Consider the following 10,332-nt stretch of genomic DNA (forward strand, 5'->3'; position numbering starts at 1 on the left):
GATCTATAATGGGGTTATAATTATAAAAGATTTATAATGGCCCCACATTGGGCACCAGAATGCGGTGTTTTTCTTCTTTAAAATATAATAATGGTTCTCTCTGGGAGAAAGCAGATTTCTTAGGAAGGTTTTCTGGAGGCAGCCTTAGTATCAGTTCAGATTAATAATTACCCCAAATGCAGCCAGGTGATAAAAGTTCAGATCTTTTATCGTCTCTAATATAGGCCTGTTAGCTGAGAGGTCTATCTCTCTGCTTGGTTCCAAGAGCTCTTGCAGCTTTGTCCTTTGCTTCTGCCTCTGCTTTCTTCAGCCTCCAATTCAGCTCCAAGTTGAATCTGTTTTGCCTCTGAGAGAGGGTTTCTGGCTCTCAGTCTCCCAGAGTGCTCTGTGTCTGCACCAGAGTGCTCCTCTCCAATCTAATTCAGCTGAACTCTCTTGACTGGGCTTATATATGACTCTTCTTAGAGAATGGGATTATAGGTTTTCTCCCATAGTGCTCTCTGGCCCTAAGAGCTTCAGGGGATGTGTGAATTCACAAAGTTACAAAATTTACTTTGTGACTCTCCCATACTTGTGAACTCCAATGAGTATTGGTGTGAACACAAGCATTGCATCAATTAGTTCTATTTAGTACCTTGTTTCAGGTTCTGGCCCAAAACATCTCCTTGTAGGATTAGATCAGTAATACTGAACCATGCTAAATTAGATAATTATTGTCTCTATCAACTCTAATGACTTAACAGTTTGTAAAGATTCCAACACATATAAGTTCATAATCATAGTTTTTTAGCGATGGTTTTACATCCCCTCATGTTATTAGAAAGTAAGTCACCACATGTATTTAATTTATACTTTAACATACTTAACATGTATTGGTCAACCTGACTTCTGGGGGAGGGGGGAAGGGGAAGGAGGGGAAAAATTGGAACAAAAGGTGTGGCAATTGTCAATGCTGTAAAATTACCCATGCATATAACTTGTAAACAAAAGGGTATAATAAAAAATAAAAAAAAAAAAAAAAAGAAAGAAAGTAAGTCACCTTCCAATACTGACTCCCTCTAGTCTGCATCATAATTGTTGGAAATGAATTGTGCAAACTCTCCCAGCTTTTTACAGAGCCCTTGGAGGGATCAGGTATCTTGAAACCCATTCAGTTCTATGCTGAAAAAGGAATCAGGAAGGATCATATAGAATCAAACAGAACTATGTACAAAAACATTTATTTTTATCAAGTAAATCTTGGAGACTAAATCCAAGAAAACATTGTACTCGAAAGCCCTTCCTCTTCCAGGGATGGTATTTATCTGTTCATACACTTGACACAAGATGCTTAGTTAGGCAGGAATAGCTCCCTCATTTTTAATTAGGGGAATCACATGGGTCCCATATTCAGCATAAAATGACACTGATACCTCCATATTCAGATTACCACTTCTCCACCTCTTCTGTTTTTCCAATAGCTCCACCTAGTTGTTTAAGACAGTGAAGAACATATATCCCTGAAGGGCGCTAATGTGCCCCACAGACAGTGGTGTTGGGAGGCGTTGGCAAAATTCTTCCATTGGGCTTGACTCAGCTAGCTTCATGGCTACTACTCAGCAATTGGTGAGACCAGTTTAGATCTCTCAATTCCATCTATCAAGGTTCTCTCACAGGCCACCCAGGCAATCAGAAGCTCAGTCCATTGAGAGAACCAATTAGGACTCCCATTCCCTAGAATGTCTTTCATTAGCAGCTTAGTGATCACTGAAATTCAGGTGTATGTAGTACTCACAGCGTATGGAGCCATTGATGAATCAAGTAAAACTACATAGGAGCCAAGTCCTTATAGGGAAGGATTCTTTTTTTTTTTTTTTAAATTTTTTATTTAATAATTACATTATATTGACACTCATTTCTGTTCCGATTTTTTTTTCCCCTCCCTCCCTCCACCCCCTCCCCTAGATGGCAAGCAGTCCTTTATATGTTGGATATGTTGCAGTATATCCTAGATACAATATATGTTTGCAGAACCGAACAGTTCTCTTGTTGCGTAGGGAGAATTGGATTCAGAAGGTATAAATAATCCGGGAAGAAAAACAAAAATGCAGATAGTTCACATTCGTTTCCCAGTGTTCTTTCTTTGGGTGTAGCTGCTTTTGTCCGTCATTTATCAATTGAAACTCAGGTCTCTTTGTCAAAGAAATCCACTTCCATCAAAATATGTCCTCATACAATATCGTTGTCGAAGTGTATAATGATCTCCTGGTTCTGCTCATTTCACTTAGCATCAGTTCATGTAGGTCTCTCCAAGCCTCTCTGTATTCATCCTGCTGGTCATTTCTTACAGAACAATAATATTCCATAACATTCATATACCACAATTTACCCAGCCATTCTCCAATTGATGGGCATCCATTCATTTTCCAGTTTCTAGCCACTACAAACAGGGCTGCTACAAACATTTTGGCACATACAGGTCCCTTTCCGTTCTTTAGTATTTCTTTGGGATATAAGCCCAATAGAAACACTGCTGGATCAAAGGATATGCACATTTTGATAATTTTTTGGGCATAATTCCAGATTGCTCTCCAGAATGGTTGGATTCGTTCACAACTCCACCAACAATGCATTAGTGTCCCAGTTTTCCCGCATCCCCTCCAACATTCATCATTATTTTTTCCTGTCATCTTAGCCAATCTGACAGGTGTGTAGTGGTATCTCAGAGTTGTCTTAATTTGCATTTCTCTGATCAATAATGATTTGGAACACTCTTTCATATGAGTGGTAATAGTTTCAATCTCATCCTTTGAAAATTGTCTGTTCATATCCTTTGACCATTTATCAATTGGAGAATGGCTTGATTTCTTATAAATTTGAGTCAGTTCTCTATATATTTTGGAAATGAGGCCTTTATCAGAACCTTTAACTGTGAAAATGTTTTCCCAGTTTGTTGCTTCCCTTCTAATCTTGTTTGCATTAGTTTTATTTGTACAAAGGCTTTTTAATTTGATGTAATCGAAATTTTCTATTCTGTGATCAGTAATGGTCTCTAGTTCATCTTTGGTCACAAATTTCTTTCTCCTCCACAAGTCTGAGAGATAAACTATTCTATGTTCCTCTAATTTATTTATAATCTCGTTCTTTATGCCTAGGTCATAGACCCATTTTGATCTTATCTTGGTATATGGTGTTAAGTGTGGGTCCATGCCTAATTTCTGCCATACTAATTTCCAATTATCCCAGCAGTTTTTATCAAATAATGAATTCTTTTCCCAGAAGTTAGGGGCTTTGGGTTTGTCAAACACTAGATTGCTATAATTGACTATTCTGTCTTATGAGCCTAGCCTTTTCCACTGATCCACTAATCTATTTCTTAGCCAATACCAAATGGTTTTGGTGACTGCTGCTTTATAATATAATTTTAGATCAGGTACAGCTAGGCCACCTTCATTTGATTTTTTTTTCATTAGTTCCCTTGAGATTCTCGACTTTTTATTGTTCCATATGAATTTTGTTATTTTTTCTAGATCAATAAAATATTTTCTTGGAAGTCTGATTGGTATAGCACTAAATAAATAGATTAGTTTAGGGAGTATTGTCATCTTTATTATGTTCGCTCGGCCAATCCAAGAGCACTTAATATTTTTCCAATTATTTAAGTCTGACTTTATTTATGTGGAGACTTTTTTATAATTTTGCTCATATAATTCCTGACTTTCCTTTGGTAGATAGATTCCCAAATATTTTATGGTATCAACAGTTATTCTGAATGGAATTTCTCTTTGTATCTCTTGCTGTTGGGTTTTGTTGGTGATGTATAAAAATGCTGAGGATTTATGGGGATTTATTTTGTAGCCAGCTACTTTGCTAAAATTATGAATTATTTCCAATAGCTTTTTGGTAGAATCTCTGGGGTTCTCTAGGTATACCATCATATCATCTGCAAAGAGTGATAGTTTGGTTTCCTCATTGCCTACTCTAATTCCTTTTATATCTTTCTCGACTCTTATTGCCGAGGCTAGTGTTTCTAATACTATATTAAATAATAATGGTGATAGTGGGCAACCTTGCTTCACTCCAGATCTTACTGGGAAAGGTTCCAGTTTTCCCCATTGCATATGATGCTTACTGATGGTTTTAAATATATGCTCCTGACTATTTTAAGGAAAAGTCCATTTATTCCTATGCTCTCAAGTGTTTTTATTAGGAATGGATGTTGGATTTTATCAAATGCTTTTTCTGCATCTATTGAGATGATCATGTGGTTTTTGTTTGTTTGGTTATTGATATAGTCAATTATGCTAATAGTTTTCCTAATATTGAACCAGCCCTGCATTCCTGGTATAAATCCTACTTGGTCATAGTGTATTATCCTGGTGACAATTTTCTGTAATCTTTTTGCTAATATTTTATTTAAGATTTTAGCATCAATATTCATTAGGGAGATTGGTCTATAATTTTCTTTCTCTGTTTTCAGCCTACCTGGTTTAGGTATCAGTACCATATCTGTGTCATAAAAGGAGTTTGGTAGGACTCCTTCAATCCCTATTTTTTCAAATAGTTTATATAACATTGGAGTTAATTGTTCTTTAAATGTTTGGTAGAATTCACATGTAAATCCATCTGGTCCTGGGGATTTTTTCTTAGGGAGTTGATTGATAGTTTGTTCTATTTCTTTTTCTGAGATGGGACTGTTTAGGATATTTACTTCTTCCTCTGTTAGTTTGGGCAAGCTGTATTTTTGGAGGTATTTTTCTATTTCATTTAAGTTGTCGAATTTATTGGCATAAAGTTGGGCAAAGTAACTCCTAATTATTGCTCTAATTTCCTCTTCGTTAGTGGTGAGTTCTCCCTTTTCATTTTTAAGACTAACAATTTGATTTTCCTCTTTCCTTTTTTTAATCAGATTTACTAAGGGTTTGTCTATTTTGTTGGTTTTTTCATAGAACCAACTCTTAGTTTTATTAATCAATTCAATAGTTTTTTTACTTTCAATTTTATTGATCTCACCTTTTACTTTTAGAATTTCAAGTTTAGTGTTTGACTGGGGGTTTTTAATTTGTTCCTTTTCTAGCATTTTTAATTGCAAACCCAATTCATTGACCTTCTCTTTCTCTATTTTATACAAATAGGCCTCTAGAGATATGAAATTTCCCCTTATTACCGCTTTGGCTGCATCCCATACATTTTGGTATGATGTCTCATTATTATCGTTTTCTTGGGTGAAGTTATTAATTATGTCTATGATTTGCTGTTTTACCCAATCATTCTTTAGTATGAGATTATTTAGTTTCCAATTATTTTTTGGTCTACTTCCCCCTGCTTTTTTGTTGAATGTAATTTTCATTGCATCGTGGTCTGAAAAGGATGCATTTACTATTTCTGCCTTACTACATTTGAGTTTGAGGTTTTTATGTCCTAATATATGGTCAATTTTTGTATAGGTTCCATGAACTGCTGAAAAGAAAGTGTATTCCTTTCTGTCTCCATTACATTTTCTCCAGAGATCTATCATATCTAGCTTTTCTAGTATTCTGTTTACCTCTTTGACTTCTTTCTTATTTATTTTCTGGTTTGATTTATCTAATTCTGAGAGTGCAAGGTTAAGATCTCCCACTATTATAGTTTTACTGTCTATTTCTTCTTGCAGCTCTCTTAGTTTCTCTTTTAAGAATTTAGATGCTACCCCACTTGGTGCATATATGTTTAATATAGATAGTGCTTCATTATCCATGCTACCCTTTAGCAAGATATAGTGTCCTTCCTTATCTCTTTTAATTAGGTCAATTTTTGCTTTAGCTTGATCTGAGATCAGGATGGCTACCCCTGCTTTTTTGACTTCACCTGAAGCATAGTAGATTTTGCTCCAACCTTTTACCTTTAACCTGCATGTATCTCCCCGCTTCAGGTGTGTTTCCTGTAAACAACATATTGTAGGATTCTGGCTTTTAATCCATTCTGCTAACCGCTTCCTCTTTATGGGGGAGTTTACCCCGTTCACATTTATGGTTAGAATGACCAATTCTGTATTACTTGCCATCTTGTTAACCCCGGTTTATGCTTTCCTCCCTTCTTTCCCCTTTCCCCCCCTTCCAAGTATTAAGCTTGTGAGCACCCCTTGCTTCTCACAGCCCTCCCTTTTTAGTGTCCCTCCCCCCGCCTTAGAGTTCCTCCCCCTATCTTACCCCTTTCCCTCCCAGTTCCCGTATTCCCTTCCGCTTAGCTTATTCCTTCCCTTTCCACTTTTCCCTTCTCACTTTTCAATGAGATGGGAGAAGTTTCACCATAGATTGAATATGTCTTAAGATTTTTCACTTAAAGCCAATTCTGAAGGCAGTAAGATACTCACTATATTCATCCCCCTCCATTCTTTCTCTCAGATATAATAGGTTTCCTATGCCTCTTCATGAGATGTACTACCCCCACTTTACCCTTTTAATGGTACAATGTCCTTTCCACATCAATTTCTAGAACAAGGTATACATGTATTCTTTATACATCTATATAGTCAAAATATAGTTCCCAAGATTAATCTTTACCTTTTTAGATTTCTCTTGAGTTCTATATTTGTAGATCAAACTTTTTGTTAAGTTCTGGTTTTTTCATCAGAAATAGATGAAATTCGCTTACTTCGTTGAATGTCCGGGAAGGATTCTTTAAGCAGAGGAAAAGGTTACATGCAACTGTGATTTTAAATGTACTATTTTCATTTAACAAGAGAAACCTCCTGAGCTTACTCATTTTGCCAGGGAGGCCATCTTGTGTCATCCAATTTATAGTGGCCAATTCTAGGTCAGAGAAGAGAGATCATGTGAAGACAGAGCCACTCTCCCCCCACCCAATGATCAGAGGTGCTTACACTAATACCTCTTATTAAAAAAAAAAAAAAAAAAAAAAGAACTGGCAAAGAAGAAAAACCCCAACATAGAAACAATATGGGACCAGGGAAGATCAGGGTTCATCTTCAGAGGAGAACAGTGAAGTAAAAAAGTTTCTATCCCAAAGAGTAACAGGAAATGGTTCTCTGCTCAGAGTGAATTTACAGACAAACACAAAAAGGAATTTAAAAATCAAATGAGAGACATTGAGGAAAAATTAAAAACAAAAACCACAAAATAATTAAGGAAAAACAAGAAAATTATGAAAAAAGTTAACCAATTAGAAAAGGAGATACAGAATCTTAAAAATAAAAATAACTCTTTGAAAATTAGAATTGATCCAGGGGAAGCCAGTGAAGCTATGAGAGACCAAGAAATAACAAAACAGAATATAAAGAATGAAAAAATGGACATTCAACGAACTTGCAGATTTTCAGAACCAAATGCAAACTTAATGGAAAATTTAATATGTAAGAGCCAATATTAAAGATCAATTTCAAAGAACTCCACATGGTCAATTTGCTTATTATTTTTACATGGGAAATATATACCATATGTTTGAGATTGACAGCATTATGAGTGAGTTTGCCAGAAAGCTTTGCCAGAATGGATATCCTACAATTATTTCTAGGGATGGCCTATAATTATAAATGCAGTGAGTATAGCTGTACTGCTAGTACAGGTTGCTGAAGTGAAATTGCAACAGGTGTGAGAGGTGTTACACTTGTTTGTTCAACAGTGTTTGGGGTATAAGTTGATGTCCCAATATCTGGGCTGTAAACATGGCCATCATGAGTCACAGTTACAGTTTCTGTACCTGTAATATAGATATTGACATGTGAATGTTTGTCAAGAAAACAAGGGAAAGTCAGGTTCAAGTTATTCCCCTGGGAAGTGGCAAGTACAAATGGGATGGTATCCAGGGTGAAGAGAGTGACATTTAGAAATAGCACCTTTGCAAATAATGCATCAGGTCACATATGCAGGATACCTTGAGGATGCTGAGGGTACACAATCCTGGATGCCCACACTGCCCCTAGAGCTCCCTAGCCTGACTAAGGAGTTATCTTCTCTCTGATCCCACAGAGTGAGACCAAGAGAGCTGGAGTGGAAATACTAGGAGCAAAATTCTCATACTTGGCGGGTGTTGTTAATAGTGCAACTGGACAAAGTGGAAAACAATAAGAAAGAAAAAACTAGGTGAGGAAGTGAAGGACACAGACAATTTTACCCTTCTCTATCCAGTATGTTTCCAGTGTTAGCAGGATACCTGTGGAAGAGTAGTTTCAGATCCTCTATGGGCTCACAGGAATGTTTAGGAATATCTAAGGGAGAAGTAACATGAGTTTTAATTCTAGAAATATGAGTCCAGTTGGGGAAACCTTTGTGTCTAACTGCGGTTGGAGTAATCAGAAAGACCCTATATGGTCATTTCTACTTTACCTTGAGCCTTCCAAGATTTCAAGTATCCCATGTCCTCTGGATTTATAGGGGTGACAGTCTGAGCATGAGCATCTGTGGGTTTAGGCAGATGTTCATTTGTGTATTCAGAAAGAGCCTTCTGGACTGCACCAAGCTGTGCAACAAAACTGAGTAACCAGATGCTGTTCTGGATCTACAGGAATGTCAGAGGTGAGGAAGGGCCTCCCATAAAGAAGTTCAGAGGGGCTAAGCTTAGTGTACTCCCCGGGTGCAATGAGGATTCTAAGTCCTAATGGGAGATTCTTTATCCAATCCTCTCGAGTCTCCAGGCACAGTTTAATAAGAACAGGCTTGAGGGTGGGATTCATTTTCTCCACCTTCCCAGAAGACTGAGGACACCATGCAAAGTAAGTGATTTTCAAGTGCCTCAATTACATTTTGAGTTGAGAAATAAAGCCCCTTCAGGATTTACTTGGGCACAAACTGGGGAGGCTTGGCAGACATGTCTGTCTCTCCTAGCTTATGATGGTGAAATAGGTTTCACCAGGGTTCGGAAGGCATTCTTTCTCGAGTGAGTAGCTTGGTGTAGGCCAAAAAGAAGTTGCCACTGGTTTGCTTCCGGGATTAGGAGCTGGTCTGAGAGGGAGAAAGGGTGTATCCCTTTTCTTTATCAAGGACTGTTCCTAGGAACTATATAAGGGAGTATAGGAATCAGGGAGCTGGGAAATTAAAGGTGCTAGAGTCAGGGGCAAACAGGCAGCAGCACAAGCAGCTGATCAGTAAGCCTGTTTCCCTTGGACTGAAGTGAATCTCCCTTCTGGTGTAGCACGGAGAGCAGGTAGGAATTGTAGAATTTCCCTTGCATATTTAATGGGTGAATTTTTTACTGTCAAAAGTCCCTTTTATTTCCATATAGCCCCATGAGCATGCAAACCATGAAAGGCATATTTGGAGTCAAGAGGAGATATTTGCTCTCATTCGTTCCCCAATTCCAAAGCCATGGTGAGGGTAATGTGTTCAGTTTTCTGGGCAAACATGCCAGGAGGAGTGGTTTAGCCTCCAAGGTACCACAGAGGGTCACCACAGAGCAACCTGCTTTCTTTTCTGTGTTTTCAAGAAAACTAGACCCATCAGTAAACCATAAATCAGCTGGGTTGTCCTTCAGGTCAGGTCAACTGGAATAGACAGAATTCCAAAGCTTCCAGACAATTATGAATAATGTCATCTGACTGTTGTCAGGGAGCAGGGAGGCAGGATTAAGAGTGTGACACACCCGGAGAATTAAGTCAGAGAGCCTGATATTTATTAAGTCTCTCAGCAGCAAGCCACTGATGACCTTTGGCTTCCAAAATGCTCTGAATCCAGTGGGGAGTTAAAACTGGCAATGGCTGGCCTAAGGTGAGGCTAGAGGCTTTCTCAATTAGAAGGGCTGTAGCAGCCACTGCTCTAAGGCAGGAAGGTTGCCCCAAAGATACTGAGTGAAGTGTCTTTGAGAAGTAGGCAATGAGTCTGGGATCAGGCACAAGGACTGAGTCAAGATCTCTAGGGATTGGTTCCATCTTTCATCAACATACAAAATAAAAGGCTTTTCTAAATTAGGCAGGGTTAAGGCAGAGGCAGGGGTCAGTTTAACCTTCAGGGTCTTAAAAGCCTTGGCCTGATCAGGGGCCTATTCGAAGAGAAGTGTGTCAGGGCCTTGAATAAAATCATAGAGGGGCTTGACAATAATCCCCAAATTAGGTATCCATATTCTACAAAATCCAATCATGACCAGTAGAGTGCGCAGTTGTTTCTTAGAGGCAGGTTCAGAGAGTGATGATTGTCTGCTTTTTCTCCTCAGTGAGAGAATGGGAGGTGGGAATTAATTCATGGCTCAAATATTTAACAGACTGACAATAAGGGCTTTGGATAAAGAAATTCTATAGCCCCTGGAGGCCAGAAAGTTAAAAGTTTTTGTGTCAGCAGTCAGAGAAGTCTCTTGCTTTGGGCTGCAGATCAAGATGTCATCTACATACTCATAAAATTGCTATCAAGCACCTCCTCTTTAATG

Source organism: Antechinus flavipes, chromosome 3, assembly GCF_016432865.1.
Source record: "Antechinus flavipes isolate AdamAnt ecotype Samford, QLD, Australia chromosome 3, AdamAnt_v2, whole genome shotgun sequence".
Taxonomy (NCBI): Eukaryota; Metazoa; Chordata; class Mammalia; order Dasyuromorphia; family Dasyuridae; genus Antechinus; species Antechinus flavipes.